Source organism: Leptodactylus fuscus, chromosome 5, assembly GCF_031893055.1.
Source record: "Leptodactylus fuscus isolate aLepFus1 chromosome 5, aLepFus1.hap2, whole genome shotgun sequence".
Classification (NCBI taxonomy): Eukaryota; Metazoa; Chordata; class Amphibia; order Anura; family Leptodactylidae; genus Leptodactylus; species Leptodactylus fuscus.
Genome location: NC_134269.1, coordinates 145,766,116 through 145,783,169, shown reverse-complemented (window position 1 = coordinate 145,783,169; position 17,054 = coordinate 145,766,116).

The window sequence follows — 17,054 nt, the reverse complement described above, 5'->3', positions numbered from 1 at the left end:
TGTGTAATTGAAAAAAAAAAAATCTTTGCTTTGCGGGTTTTGGTCTTCTGCCTGAGAAACTGGACAGGATGGAAACCCGGCTGTAAGTTTCCAAACCCATTCACTTGAATGGGTTTGCAAAGTGTCCGCCCGTGAGAGTCTTGTGCCTCTCTGCGGCGAAACCGTTTTTTTTAACTGAACACAAAGTCCTGCATGTCACAGGACACTGACTGGTGACGACTCATACAGCTTTATTTATATGTGTAATGAAAATAATAAAAGCGACTGAACAACTGTATAAGCAATGTTACTGTCTATGCTGCCCATGCTAACTCTTGTGTCACCCCCTCTACCACATACATTGCAAGCTCTTGTGAGAAGGGCCATCAATCAAATTGTGTGAATTGACTTATTACCGTGTAATGCCTCATCGTGTCTGCACTGGAATCCTACGATGTGTAAAGTGCTGTGGAATATGTTGGTGCTATATAAATAAAATGTATTATTATTATTATTATTATTATTATTATTATAAAAGCTGCAGTATTTTAGCTACTGAAAATGTGGCTTAGCATGCAAACTGTTGTATAGATGATTAAGATGATTTTATATGTAAGGACAATATGGTCTCTAAGATTCTTTACTAATCACCAGAAAATTAACAACTTCTCCCCAGGTTACACCTATTTTCTATTTTCAAAAATAAAATTTTGTTACAACCCATTGCAGTATTCATGCCAGCCAGTGACAAAACAGATAGACCCGCTCCAAAGCAATAAAATGATATTCAGATCTATGTATTAAATGAACTGATCACTAAACTAGAAGGAGGGAGAGCAATTCTTCTAAATGTCATTCTGCTCTGCATCATCTGATTTATTGATAAGTGTCATGTTGTTCCTGTATCTACAGCAGCAGCAGGGGTACATGACTTAAAGCAGATCATTGTAAAGATCTGGTCTATGACAGTAGATGTAAACAGAAGAAGTGCAGGGATAGTCCCATAATGTGAACGTCTGAGAAAATGTTTTAAGGCCTTTTCTGCAGTCACAGTTATCACAGTAACATATTGCACTCTTGGTTGTAGTGGATTTGTTAAGTGTCAGCTTCTGTATACAGCACATACGGAATTTTACAACTATACTCATGTCGTAGTGAGAAGAACTGTAACTAGACTTTCCATTACCTGAAGCAAACATACAGCATGTTGTCAGAATCATCAGATATTGTCAGCTTTTGGCTTCTGGTAGACCTACTTTTTAGCCTGGTGATTCTTGGTTAAAAAAAACACCAATATTCCTAAGGCTATGTTCACATGTGTGCCAGGCAGTCTGTTCTTCTGGTCAGTTGGAGGACCAGAAGAACAGAAAAATGGATTGCGGAAATAGCAGACAAAGCCTGATGGATCTCATTGACTATATTGCATCCACTGGCTGTCCATTCTCTTTATCTGAGCTTTCTGGATGAAACAGATATGTTTAACTCAGTGCTGGACCAACACCTGGTGCATATGTGAGCCCAGAATAACAGCGGTTTTTGTGTTTGGGGGTGTTTTTATTAATCTTGGCATTTTTCCAGTATATTTTAGGCATTTTGCTATAGATTTCAATGTATTTCAATATATTGAAAAAACATCTTAGCCAGATTATGTTGCATTTTTGCATTATGTTGACCAGCAGGACCCCCACAAGTCACCTGTATTGAGACAAGACTGTAAGATTTTTGGCATTGCTTTACAGCAGAGTGTAATTTTAGAGCACCAATTGACCTTTTTGGTTTGATTGATGTCTTGCAATGCAATGATGTCACATAGCTTCCTGAAATCCCAGAATATCAGCCACAGTGATGTGCCTGATGGTGGTGTGCTCCTGATTCTGGCGAATGTCCTGTCCACCGTGCTGTATGTTCTCTGATCTTTTCTCCTTTCTGTTCATGCACCAGAAAAATCAGATGTCAGGAGAATCAAGAGTGTACCACTATCAGACACATCACCATGGAACATCCCCTGGGATTTTAGGAAAGCAGTGTCTGACAAACCTGCACTCAGAAACCACAGCAGTTGTTTGGTGAATCGAGAGTTGGATTTTATCGGCTGATTCTCCACAGCTTCACCCTATAAAATGAATTAGCATATGAAATAAAACTTCCTTTTCCACACATTACAAAAATGCTGGGCTGTAAAAAGGTGAGCATTTTGACACATGACAGTTGCTTTATATGGTACTGCAACTGGTTTGTGGTGTCAATTTCTGTTGACAAGTTCCCTTTAAATTGGAAAAAGAATGCATACTGAGAAGGCGGACAAATACAAATCTGAGAGGTTTGCGTTACAGAAAAGAAATATGTGTGTGACAGAATAAGTAAACAACATGGGTTGGTATACCACTTGGCTATATCCGGCGCTCCAACTGAAGTGAATGAGAGTGCCGTCCACTGCGGTCAAATTGAATATTCAAAGGGGGAAAATAGGAGTCCCAGGGTTAGTGGGAGGCTCAGTGGTCAGACCTCCACCAAACAGCTATTTATCCTCTATGCTATGGATAGATAAATATTTGTTTTTGGCATAACCCCTTTAATAAATTGGTTCCATTGACTTTATTGTATTTTCTATAAACTCTGTAACTTTGTTTTGTTGAATATGATTTTTATGAAATTGCGAAATTTGGAATGTCATTCCTAATGTGTTAACAGCTTAAGCTTCTTAATGTACATGATATACAATAATAGAATTGACCACATTTTTATGCATTCCTGTAATTATTGTTATAATTTGCTATTGACCCTTTTTGCCATTTTTAACAAAGGACACATTTGTGGAACAATCTCTCTGGGGGTTGAATTCAATTAGAGCTGATTTATAACACATTTTCCAAGTGCAGCAATAGCAGCAAATAATAATTGGATATCAGCTGCATCGCAGTCAGGCTAGCGAGTAGTGAAACAATTATGCAGATGGCTTACCCTATGTCCCCTTTTATTTGGAGTTTCATCCTTTTGTTCTTTTGTTAAATGTTATGTTCTACATTTTCTCCTTGACTATTTATCTTACTGTAGCTTTGACTATTTTTCACATGTGAACACCACTAAAAAATATCAAACAATACATTGTGGATATAAGACGTAGTATTCTATCTTTAAGCAACTAATGCTTCATCTAAGATATGTGCTAATGTACATCTCACTCAATACATTTGTTTTTGATTAGTCAGATTTAATTACATTTATATTGTTACCTTAATTATAGTCATTCTAACATAATGATCTAACATTCAGATTACACAACCATCATGGAAACACAGTTTCCTATTCAACTAGCATGAATATAAGCATATTATACAATGCTATCATAACAGATAGGTTTCTACAGTGCCCAATGCTAATTATAAATGCAATATACCTGCCATTTCAGACACTGTATTTAAAGAGAAAATGTTTGATTAAAAAAAAAAAAAAAAAAAAAGATATTCAGTGATCGCTCAAGTTACAAAGGCCTCAGGGCATTTTCTGGACCTCTCTGATTTTGAATCACTTTCAGCTTACAATGGTATGCCAACCTATGGTGCAAAAGATTGGCTGGCAAGCAATTAATATGCATACTATGCCGCCAGCGGTCTACCAATATACTACTTCTCCCAGCAGACAATTTATCCTCTCTACATTCTATTCATTGTCTGAATTCCAAGGAATGCTATAGGTTCTCCCTGGTCCTGTAATCCAGTTGGTAAAATTAGAAGGGAGAAGAAGGGCCCCCACTCTGGTTATGTTGTTGGTAGAGCAGAATGCCATAGGCTTCCTTCCTTACCAGTTTCTGACTTGTAGCCCACACGCCACATCAGACCTATAGCCAAGAAATTGTGGGTAGCAAAAGGTAAGTGTAACATCTTTGCCCATCCGGGCTTTGGCGTCATCATCTGGCCACATGCTGCGGTGCAGGAGATGTGTTCAGTTGTGATTTATTCCGTTGGTGTTTTCCTGCACTGTCTGAACACTGCCCTATTCTTTCACCTTGGTAATTGATTTTCCACCACACCCATCTCCTTCACCTTCAGTTTTCTCTGCTCCTCTAATAGTTAATCTGGCCTTGCCCTGTGATTGACAGCCTGCCTTCCTGCCAACTCCATGGGCAGGTCTTCCTCCCTATTTAGCCTTGGTTCTCATTCACACCAGTGCTTGCTATTGCCGTGTGCATCCTTGCTCTTTACTGTCCCTGTTTTTGCTTACATTATTATCCTTGACCTTTGGCTTTCCTCACTGACTATTCTTTGGACTCCGATTTGGCCGACTGTTACTGACCCTTGGCTAGCTGATTTTTCTTTGTTGTTGTCCGTCTTGTCTCCGTTTTGTGTTTCACATATACAGGGAGGGAATGTCTTCGTGGTTGCCGCCTATGACGTAGGATAGGGCCTGGCAATAGGAAGGGACAATTGGGGGCGTCAGCTTAGGGCTCACTGTCTCTTGTGTCCCGTCGCAGAGTTCCCTAACACTGCATAACAGTAAGTATTGGTATTGTAGATAATTATTACTACTGCTTCCTGGCCCCTTCTGTTCCATCCTACTTTGGGCACCCATGATGTCACAACAGTGTGCCCTGAAATCCCAGAGTAGACTAAGCAAAGGCCAAGGAGAGCAAACAATACTAGTTACCTTTCCTGAGAAACTTAACGACGTGTGGTTCAGGTTCCCTTCCTTCATATAAGGCATAAAGCGAATAAGGACCCACTGTTGAGGATGCAACGGAGCACTGGAGTAAGAGTGTTTGTTATGTTTATGTAAGGGAATTGCTAGGACAGCAATTCCCAGTAACTGTTTAAACCCTAGGATGGGGCACAAGGGACAGTGAGCCCTAAGCTGAAGCCCCCCTCTTTCCCTTCCTATTGCCAGACCCTATCCTAGGTAATAGGCGACAACCACGAAGACAGTCCCTCCCTGAATACGTGAAACACAAAATGCAGACAAGACAAACAACAACAACAAAGGGAGGTCAGCTAGCCAGGGTTCGGTAACAGGAGAGCGATGCAGTGCCAAATCGGAGTCCAAAAGAATAATCAGTAGGGAAGCCAGAGGTCAAGGATTAGAATACAAGTAATAAACAGCAAGAGATACCAGAAAGCAAGAGGCAATAACCGGCACCAGTGTGAATGTGAGCAAAGACTAAATAGGAGAGGAAGAACCCGCCCTGAACCTGATAGGAAGGAAAGCTGTCAATCACAGGCAAGACAAAATCAAACACTTAATGGACAGAGGCAACATAGGCAGAAGACGGGTGTGGTGCAAATCCAATTAAGAACTAGAGCCGTGTTCACATAGTGCAACTAAAAACTTTAGCAGATTATCAAACTGCCCACGCCTCCTGCGCCGCAGCACACGAGCAGAGGGTGGCGCAGAGGCCCGAACAGGCAGAGATGTTACAGTTTACTTACTTCCCATGGGCCTCCTCATATACTCTAGAGTCTGAAGAGACCCCAGAGTATAACAGTGATTTGTGGGTAAGGAACCTCAAAAATCTCAGGTTTGTCTAAACCCTAAATTTTTGGAAAATTCATTTCAAGCTCATTTTCAAACAGAATGTTAACCCTTAATGAGTACGTGTTTTTTTTTTCCCCATTTTATTAGCATATAGGCCACTCTGGAGCATTGTATTATATAGAGGGTCACAAAGGAAGAGTATACTGTGTGGAGGGGCCACTATGGGCCATTATGCTGTGTAGAGGAGCCACTATGGTTTGAATTTTTAAAGGGGCTCTATCATTGAGAAAAGTCATTTTTAACTAAGCACATACATTCATAAGCTTTAGAAAGACAATTTCACACATACTGTTTATATGTAAATTGTCTCAGTGGTTTTTGAATGAGCATTTGAAAAATGCAACACAAAAAAACATTTTAAACATTTTTTCCCGCAAACATTAAGCCTTTATGTGACTCTGTGAACTGAATTTAAAAAAAAAAGAAAAAATAAAAAGGTTATGGGGTTTAGAAGGTGGGGAGTAAAAAAAAAAAAAAAGTCATCAGCTGGAAGGGGTTAAAATTAATGGCCTGTTCTTAAAATGGACCATCAGTTTAAAATCAGTAGGGTTCCAACTGACGGGAACTCTCTGAGCAGTTGTTTTGAATGGGACAAGACAGCAATACTTATAGAACAACTGCTATGAATAACACAAAAAATATGAAAAAAAAAATAGAAATTGGTGGGGATCCCAACACTGTAACCCCACTGATCTAAAATTGATGCATTGTAAAGGGGTTATCTATGTTTTTAAGGGTGATGGCATATTCTCAACATAGCCCATGAATTTTAGATTAGTGGAGGGGCTCAGGGCCCCACTGATCAGCTGCTCCAAATAGGACAATGCAGCAATACTCTGAATAGCTGCTATGAAAACCAGAAAAAAAAAGATATAACAAAAGAAATCTAATCTTAGATATTCTTCTACATTCTGGTGCATTTTCATGGTTTTTAAAATGCCAGAAAACAAGACTGTGTAGAGAAGCCCTAACTGACTGATTTAGATTTTATTTCTAGCCCATGGAAGTTCCCTATGGGGCAGCAAAATTATTAAAAGGATGGAGCTTCTTAATAATTCTTGTTCATCGTTTGACAACCCACAAATGGATTAAAAACTGGCACACAAACTATTGGTCTTCATAAAGCAGCTCCAATGTGCTCGAAAAATGTCTGTTTTTGACATTCGTGTCAGCAAGACCTTACAGGAGTACAGAATACTGAATACAAAAAAGCTAGAATAAGAATACGACTACACTAATGTTCTGCATTAAATAGTTGTAACAGGTTCTTTCTTTTTGTAACAATTCTATTATAAAAGAAGAAAGAGGCAATTAGAATATACAGTTAGCTGCTGAAAATAGACTGCCCAGGTGTGCTCTGTCTAATAGAGTATTATTAGCTAAAGTGCTTTCACTACATATAAATGGAGCCATTCAAAATCCTATTTGCATTGTCAAACATATAAAACCAGTATGTAAATGTTTAAAATGCTGCTCCTATGTTATGTAAAACATGTCGTGACATCTTTTTCATGTGGAGACACACGGGTTACTCAATTGTTGCCAGCACTGTTTGAAAATGTTTTGAGTTTTGGTGGTCAATGTAATTTCATATTAGTCATATAATATACTGAAACGTGTCACTCATCAGTACTGGATTTTCACTATTAGGAAGCCCATGCACGTCATCTGTAAGTTGTCTGGTACTCCATGTGCAAAGATATGCTCTTTTACAAGCATGAAAAATAATGGTTCTCGTACGGGGGGTGCTCAACTGGTAGACCATGGTCTGAACCTGTAATAAATAAGATGGCATAATTCGGGGGGGGGGGGGGGGGGGCAATATGCTATTTGGGGAGAACCAAGGGGGCATTATACTGTATGTGGGCATCAAATGGACAGAGTGGGGTCAGAGGGGACATGGATGTGGTTGAGTATGGCTAGAGGTGTGTATTAACATATGTAAAAGCAGGACACATTCAGACACTGTTCATATTGGAACCTCAGCTGACCCCAGTTAGTGGACCTTTACTAAAAGTAGTTGTATACCCTTGTTCTACAGGAAGATTCCTCTGTATATACAATATCTTTAGCGCTTTTTTTGCCATAACAGGTAGGAATGATGTAATAGAGCCAAACTTTTGCCAGCACTATACAGTGAGGTTTGTTTTTAGCTACAAACATTCTAAATAAATTTGGGTCGCTATAGCAAAACGTAGACTGTTGAACATACATGAAAAGTCTATGAATATTTTGTTACCCACATTGTGCCATGTGTCTTTTTGTAATGCACATGTGATGCCAAAAAACAGAAAAATATGCCTGCAATGGGAGCTGCATACTATAGTATACACAATAGAAAAGTGCCATAGAAGCGGGTAATCTTTGGTGCACAGCCGGCATCAAAGATGGTCAACTTTGTTGTATTTCTACTTTTTAAAACATTGTGCTGAGCGAGTCATGGATCAACTCAGGCCAGGGCGGGGATAGCGCTGACCATCATTTTTACTGTAGCTCATGCCAGAAAACTTGTAAGAGATACAGCAGAAACCAAAATCAGCCCTTGGCCAGTGTAGATTTCAGTACTGGCACAAGGGACTATGAAAGATGCATCAGAATTTGGAGCCTTTTAATAACTTGTGCCAGTGGGTGGAATGGATTAAGACTGGCATATACAATGTTGATGTCACAACATACAGAACATTGATGTCACTGTATACTTTAGTTATTATATTAAAAGGGGTTTTCCTGTTTTGTAGCTTTTTTGGAAACTAAATAAAGTGATATTTGCTTAGTGTCTTGTCATTCTGCTATTCTCCTTGTACAGACTCTAGCACAGCTTGATGCTAAGTGTGCATGTGCTGTGAGCTATGTTATTTATCATTTTGAGAATCCGTTTTGTAGAACACATGCTCAAGATACGTGGGCCACAAATGGACTGAAATTGGATGACAGAACTGGGCATGCCTGGACACCAGAATGGAACATGGATAGTGTCTGTGATAGCAGACATGTGAAATCATTCTTCTTGGCTACAATAAGAGCATGAAACTTGGTATATGAGGCCAATTGATTCATTACAAAATTAGGTCTTGGCTGTCAACCACAAATAAATATATCACATAAAAATACACAGATGGGGGAGGGGTCCAAAAATAATAGAGAACTTTAGATTGTACCTGAAAAATAAAATAAGATGATCCTTTATTAGTCCCACCGTGGGGAAATTTCAGTGTGTTACAGCAGCATGATAATATGGATACAGGATAAGAAACAGTGATATATTACAGAAGAAGGCACACATAGGCTGAGAAAAATACTAGGAATCAATAGCAGCTAAGGAAAAAGAAAGAAAGAAGACTTCAGGATCATTAACTCTTTCTCTTCGCTTGGTCTGATGTAGATTATATAGCCTGACCGCGGTTAGGAGGAAGGATCTCTGATAGCGTTCCTCTCCTGTGTTGATTTGTATTGTATGCCACAGGTAAGAAGATTACCAGCGCTACAAGTTGCATCATGTACCTTGCTAACAGGCAAGAGAGTAAAAATGAAACTGCAACATACTATTGAAGGGGTTATATGAAGAGCAAATTGCACAGTGCTGGATAAACAGAGGCCAGGAGTCTCAATGCTCTGCTTCTCCTGTCGGGAAAGCTGCAGATAATGTAGTATAGCGTCCATGCATATTTCTTGCAGTTATATGCCAGACAGTTACACATACCAATTTGGGAAGATATTCTTTCTAGTCCTAGTCTTCTTGATCGTGATGAGTTGGATGAGAACAGTCATTCTAAATTCTTTGTTGTGCAGGAGGCAGAGGTGGACGACATGACTGTTGGCGGTAGAGGCATTAGTAGTAGGGGGTGTGGTATTAGTAGACATGCTGGTAGGAGGAAACCTAGATGTGGGAACTATGAGGGGGTGCAAGCATCCTTGATGACTCTGAAATACTATAGTAACAGGGAAGACGATGATATTGCTGAGGATGATTCTTTGGTGGACAAGATCTGCCAACTGGGATGTACAGTGACAAGATGACATCAGAGGCAGTGGCAGCACTGCCAGGCACGTTTCCAACTCTGGTGGTGGCAGTGGTACAAATCCATGGCACTGTGCAAGATCTGCAAGCAGTAAATATAGGAACTACATCTTTCCCTAGTCACATGAAAAGGCATCACCAGCTCATTTGGCAAAAAAAAGAACTGCCAGTAGTAGCAAAGTGAGCAAGACAATCTTATCCCTTCTCTCTGTGATCATCCTTGTAGCCAGGCCACATGCCTCATGCTCAAGAGAATTTGCCTAACAGAGTGTGGAATGTATTTTCTCTTTTAACCCCTTGTGAGTAAATAAACTCTATTTATAAAGTAATGACTAGGTAGTATAACTATCTATATGAAAGGCATGTAATTTCAAAGTTTGAAAACTAAATTTTTTAAAAAAATTCCTATTTTTTTCATTATTAATTGATCAAAATATACCACTCACACAGAATCGCTTTAATAGGTAAGTGTTCCAAAGTTATTACCACATAGTGACACAACTCAGATTCGAAAAATGATACCATGTTCTTAAAGTTTTAGGCAGTGACCTTAAGGAATTAAGGCCTTTTCTCAATGCCCCAGGTGCTTGCTATTAGTTAATAATTTACTAAATTTGGCTCCAGAACTGTGATTATATCTGTTTGTTGCAGTTACAGACCTTGGCTTGTTTACCGGCTCTTGTCTTCTGATTTTGGTGTTGACTTTTACCTCTCAGATTGGCCCTGGCCTGGATTTGCTTACTCTTTTGTTTCAAATCTCCTGATTTGATCTTGGTTTGTATTCAGATTGCAGAGCATGTAGTCTTGCTCTCCTTTTTTGTCAGCAAGAATAGATGCTCTTCACTCTGAATATAAACCAAATAAGGATACTTTTTGGGGGGGTTTTGTTAGGTTTTTTTTTGTTTGTTTTTTTTGAAACTTCCTCTTCTTTATTTTTCAACAAGGCATGCTGCCACAAATTTTTCTTCAAAATAGCAAACTGTTGCACTTGCAAGTGTCCAAAATGGGATAATACTGTTTGTAAAAGTCATAACAAGCAGTTTGTATGCACTGTCTACCATCAGTTTCACCATAAACATACATCTTATTAGCACTTTGACATTAATGTGGCTGTGTTTGTGTTAGAGAGCTAGAAATGGGCTAGATGGAGTCCCAGGGGTCCTGACAGTATTATACACTATGTTTTAAGTATGTTTTAAACACTGAAAGACTGTACCAGGAAAAAAAAATAAAAAAATTCACCAATCTCTAGTCTTAAATATAAAAGTGATGGAAGACCCCTTTGAAAAGAAGACACATCATGGACACCAAAGGCAACATATCAGTCCCACTGATTAAAATGGAGTCTGTATGATGTCTATTACAGTGTATGGCATTTTACAATATCTGTGAACACAGCCTATGCTGCGTAAAACAATTATGACAGTAATCACACATGCAGTTTTGTTACCATTTAAACTCTGATGCTGTTGTTTTACTAGATACAAAAGAATGAGCAGTATCAGTTTATCTCTCTTGCTTTAATATCTTTTTGGATGGTTTACTGACTTTGGCTTCAGAAAAAGATGGCATGAGTGATTCAAGAGTATCTGTATTTTTCTGACCTTGTTCGCTTCTGAACTATGAGGGAAGGCAGTGTATATCCACGTACTGAAGATATTGTTTGCTTAGTACAGCACAGGAAGCATCTGTTTGTGGATCTGATCTCCTCCTAATTTTGCTGATAAAAACTACATTTCTATTTTTTTTTATATTCATATATTTTATATTGGGAAAGTCACATACAGCAAACTGCATAATAATAATAATAATAATAATAATAATAATAATAATAATAATAATAATAATAATAACCACATAATTTATATTTGTTATTTTACTGTTGTTTTACATGCAGCCGCACTGTTTCAGCAGTGCACTAGTTAATCCAAGAATGTTTCTTCCAATTTAGGAGAGTAGAGAGCTGGAAGTGTCAGGAAGCAGTATATTATCTGTCCATTAAATGCATGTGCTGACTCAAATCCTACCCTGGTAAGGGGAAATGACAAAGCAGAAGTGTTCTTAGCAATTCTGTACTTCTGACACAACATATTTCCCTTTTTGAGTTCCATAGTTCTATGGACTGTGGATTACTGACCCTATTTAACCACTTAAATACTGGAGGTTTCATGGCCAGCTAAATGTTTAAGCTATGAGCACATTTAAGTAAAATTACAGAAGAGCATGAAAGTAATCCTCACCTTATTGATCCCCTGCAGTTATTGATCTCTGTATTATGGATGCAATTTATGGCCAAATGTATGACCTTATTGGGGTTGACAGTTTAACTCTGGCCGCTGACATGACCATGATGGGGCATTGTGTCTGTAGCCCAGGATACAGAGACTGGGAGGAAAAGATGAAAATGGCAGTGGCATGGGATCAGTATGATGACTATTACTTCTTTTATTAATTTATATTATTCGACACAGCTTTTGGAAATTTTAGGATGCTGGGAAACACAATAAAGAGCAAATGAGCTGTTACAAACCTTAGGCTTTTTTTTTTTTTTTTTTTTTAAATCCACCATGGTGGATTTTTTTTTTAATTAATTTAGATTGTGAGCCCCATATAGGGATTACATTGTACATTTTTTTCTCCTATCAGTATGTCTTTGTAGAATGGGAGGAAATCCACGCAAACACGGGGAGAACATACAAACTCCTTCTATACATGAGTGATCCCATGCATTTTTAGCCAACTCTAGGAGTGTGTAAACCACACATGCCCCTCATAAAAGTATGCCAGCAACTCAGACTCTTATAACAATTTGTCAAGCTTCTAATAAATCTTACCTCCAGTGCCAATGTAATAATGCATGTAGGACATCTATCCTGGGCCAATTTGGGAAGCATGACAACATTCCCATGGATAAGCACCCCAAAAGTTTTATTATCAGGATATTCCTATGTTAGGTGGCAGGTCCTACTCCACGCTACAGATTTAGGGGAAATGCATGACCAACCGTACTGGACCACTTAAAACAAACCTTCCCTCCAGCCATTACCATAAGCAACCTTGTATCAAACAAAGACAGACAAAGACGTGGTGAGTAATTTGTGGGGGTAAGCCACAGCTTTATTAAATAATTCTAACATATGACCAGAACCTTGTTACCCCATGAGAACCTATGTGATGTGTCACCTACTGCGACCCCAGATGGCATGTATTAGATGTTCCACCGAGTGACATGGCCATACTCCTCCTTACAGATGAAAAGGGACAAGGTCCTGTCATGTGCCGCTGTGACATCTGATGACAGCAATAAATAAATAACATGCAAAACCAAAAAAAAATTCAAAAAACAAACAATGCAATAGGGGAGGACGAGGGGGAGCTTATATCCTCGGCGCTGGCAGGGATCCAGGAGAAAGTCCCCAACCAGAGCTGAGGCATATATGAAAGGGGGCCCCTTTCCCGCAACCAGTCAATCGGAACCCGGCCGAAGGAGGGAAGGGGGAAGTGCCAAAACATCCCCCATGGCCGGTCATGAGCTTATACAGCCCACCGGCACTCATTCTCTATTATGCAGTTAACTCACCTTGTCCCCTCTCCCTCTAGTCCACTCCAGGCTCTGCTCACTATATCACACCTGCCTGTGTCCAAGGTGCAAGCAGCAGAAATTGGCGGTGAAAGATAGAGTAGGGAGCTGTCCCTCTTTCACCTCTGTATTTATCTTCCACTGCCTGGAACACAATCCTAATACAGGACTATTCTGTCAAACCTGGGATGGATGGTTAGAAGATATTCTAAGTTGTAGTTATTGTAGGTATTGTTGTAGTGGTTGTACAGTTAGGTTATATTGAGATGTGACAAAGCAAGCAAGTGAATGAAATCTGCAAAACCCCCATTATCACAAGGACTTAAACATTTTGGAACATTCCCTTCCTGTCATGGATTTGTTAAAGAATACTGAGACAGGTTTCACCCCTTTGCAATACAAAGGATCAAATCCATAGCACATTTGCATGGAAATACTTTCTGCAGGTTCAGGCAAAGCCAATGTAGGTATCTCTGTGTCCCTTGAGTTCTTGATGTTACCACAAGAGGGTTCTGTGCAGATGCAAATGTTTTCACAATATAAAAAATATTGAGGATAGGTCATCAATGAAAAAATTAACTGGACAACCCCTTTAAGTCCTTATGTGCTGCATTTAAAGAGGACCTTTCACCATTTTGCACACAGGCAGTTCTATATACTGCCGGAAAGCTGACAGTACGCTGAGTTCAGCGCACTGTCGGCTTTCCCGATCTGTGCCCGGTGTGAAGAGCTTACGGTCCGGTACCGTAGCTCTTCTATGGTCAGAAGGGCGTTTCTGACACTCAGTCAGAGACGTCCTTCTTCACAGCACAGCCAATCGCGCTGTGCTGTGAGAGCCGGGAGGAACGCCCCCTCCCTCTGCTCGCAGTACTCGTCCATAGACGAGCATTATCAGGGAGGGAGGGGGCGTTCCTCCCGGCTCTCACAGCACAGCGCGATTGGCTGTGCTGTGAAGAAGGACGTCTCTGACTGAGTGTCAGAAACGCCCTTCTGACCATAGAAGAGCTACGGTACCGGACCGTAAGCTCTTCACACCGGGCACAGTTCGGGAACGCCGACAGTGCGCTGAACTCAGCGCACTGTCAGCTTTCCAGCAGTATATAGAACTGCCTATGTGCAAAATGGTGAAAGGTCCTCTTTAAGTATAACACAGGTTTTATATATTTTATGTTTTTGTGACACTTTTTGCAAAGACAAAAGGCTTAAAAGTTCACAGACACTGAGGCAAAACCTGAGCTTGGGCTCCTCTGTGCAACTTCTCCTCACAACTATCAACCACATCCCATCTGTGCATTTTCGCAGTATTTATATTTCATTTTGATTCTGTATCAGGGCCCAGACTACTATGAAGACTTATTCACAACATAGCTGTGCAGATGAGCTTTTCATCATTCCTACCCGTCAGTGCACTCCACACAGTAATTGTGCCACAGCCTCAATCACCATTTCCCTCCTTTATTATATGCTTAGCAACTGCTACTTTTGGGATTAAAAGGTTTATATTCTCCCTTCTGACAGTGAAAGGCTGTGTATTATCAATCTTCACTAGTTTTACTCCAGTGTATCAGAGGACAGGGGTAGTAACTTTACAACACACAGACTGACACCCATCAAAGTAACCAAAAAAAAAAAAGAAAAGAAATTTAATTAGCCTAAACCTGGTCATACGTATTAGATTTTTGTTGGGCGAAATGGCCCATTTGGCCATATCAGCCGGCAATTGGTTATGTAAATGCTGCAAACAAGGTTGGCCTTTCTAAATATTTTCAGCCAAACATTAGCAGTAGGAGTTGAGTATGTATACTGTGGTAGCAGTATTAAAAGGGTTGTGCGAACGATGTCCCAGTTCCTTTACTTAGGTGGGGATTTCCACCAATGTAAGACACCAGAGCAGCAGAACTGGACCGTGGTGGGAGACACCGAGGCATCGGGGGACAGGTGAGCATTATCCTGGACAATCCCTTTAAGAATGTTGTAAAGTAATTGGAGCAACCTCAGTAAAGACCAGGAGAGGTGTAACATAAAAAAAAATAAAGCATAAGCACCTGTCCCTGGCACTTCATTGCCCACTACCATTGTCCGTTCAGTCTTGCCGGATGCCGGAAGTCATACTGCTAAGACAAATCAGAGGCCTCAGTGGTCGCTGGCAAGGCAGCGGTGACCTATGTGAGTGATGTCACCTATCCCTCTGCAATAACTGCTGAGGCCGCTGATTGACTTCAGAGGTATACCCCCAACTTTCAAAGAACAGAAAGAGGGACGGAATGGTTGGTGTGCTGTTCATCATCCACAGCTCTTGAGATGAGCGCTAAAATCTTGCACCCCTGTATTTTGCACCGCTCACAAGTGTATGCGAAATACACTAGCACAAAACTTCAGCGCTCAGCTACTTGAAAAGCTGTGGATGATGCAGCTCTTAAGATGGTTAGGGGAATGGACTCCAGTGATGGATGGGTGTACTTTATAGATGAGCGAGTACTGTTCGGATCAGCTGATCCGAACAGCACGCTCCATAGAACTGAATGGATGCACCTGGTACTTTCGCTTTGACGGCGGCCGGCCGCTTAACCCCCCGCGTGCCGGCTCATCCGAACAGTACTCGCTCATCTCTAGTGTACTTGACAATGACACAGCTGTGCTCTGGGAGGAAAGTGAACACCCCCTGTGCTCCCTGAGCCTCATTTGCATAATGATTAGAGATGAGCGAACGGCGTTCGATCGAATTGATATTCGATCGAATATCAGGCCATTCGAGGTATTCGATTACAATCGAATACCACGAGGCAAACGCACTAAAAATTTGTATCCCCTCCCACCTTCCCTGGCGCTTTATTTGCACCAGTAACTGTGCAGGGGAGGTGGGACAGGAACTATGACAACGGAGGCATCGAAAAAAAAAATCGGAAAAAGTAATTGGCTGGCAGAATCAGGTGACCTCCAATTTATACGAATAGTGGATTTAAGATCCGGTTCATATGAGACTGTGAACTATGTGACTGTGAGACACGGATAGATGTACAGGCAGGGATAGCTAGGGATTACCTTTATTTAGGGGGAATGTCACTCAAACATTTCTTTGGGGCTCTATCTCATTGGGATCAGTGGCATAACAACCGCCATAGCAGCAGAGGCAGCTGCCACAGGTCCCGGAACATTAGGGGGCCCGGTGACAGTCGCTACCGCTGCGTTTTTTTTGGGTTTTTTAATAGGCCGTTACGGGCCCTATTTACTTACCGATCCTGGCTGGGCTTGGAGAGGTGAGCCAGTTTTTTGTGTTTGTTTATTAACAGGAGGAAGACCTTAAACTGTAGAGACAGATGAGGGGGACATTAAATTGGGGAGCCAGATGAGGGAGACGTTAAACTGGGGGGGGGTAGATGAGGGGGACATTAAACTGTGGAGACAGCTGAGAGGAACATTAAACTGGGGGGGGGGCAGACGAGGTAGACAACAAACTGTGGGGCCAGATGGAGGGGAACATTAACCGGGAGTGGGCAGATGAGGGGATAGATGGATGGAGACACTAAACTGTGGGGGCAGATGAGGGGGACATTAAATTGGGGAGCCAGATAAGGGAGACGTTAAACTGGGGGGTAGATGAGGGAGACATTAAACTGTGTAGACAGCTGAGAGGAACATTAAACTGGGGGGGCCAGACGAGGCGGACAACAAACTGTGGGGCCAGATGGAGGGGAACATTAAACGGGAGCGGGCAGATGAGGGGGACAGATGGAGGGAGACACTAAACTGTGGGGGCAGATGAAGAGGGACATTAAACTAGGAGCAACTGGTGGGGGACATTAAACTGTGAGGGTAGCTGAAGGGGGACATTAAACTGTGGGGGCACCAGGAAGATGACATTATAATGTGGGGACATGTCATGTTAGGGTGACTGTAAGGGCATTATACTGTGTGGGTGCATAAAGAGAAATGGATGGGAATTGTTGGAGT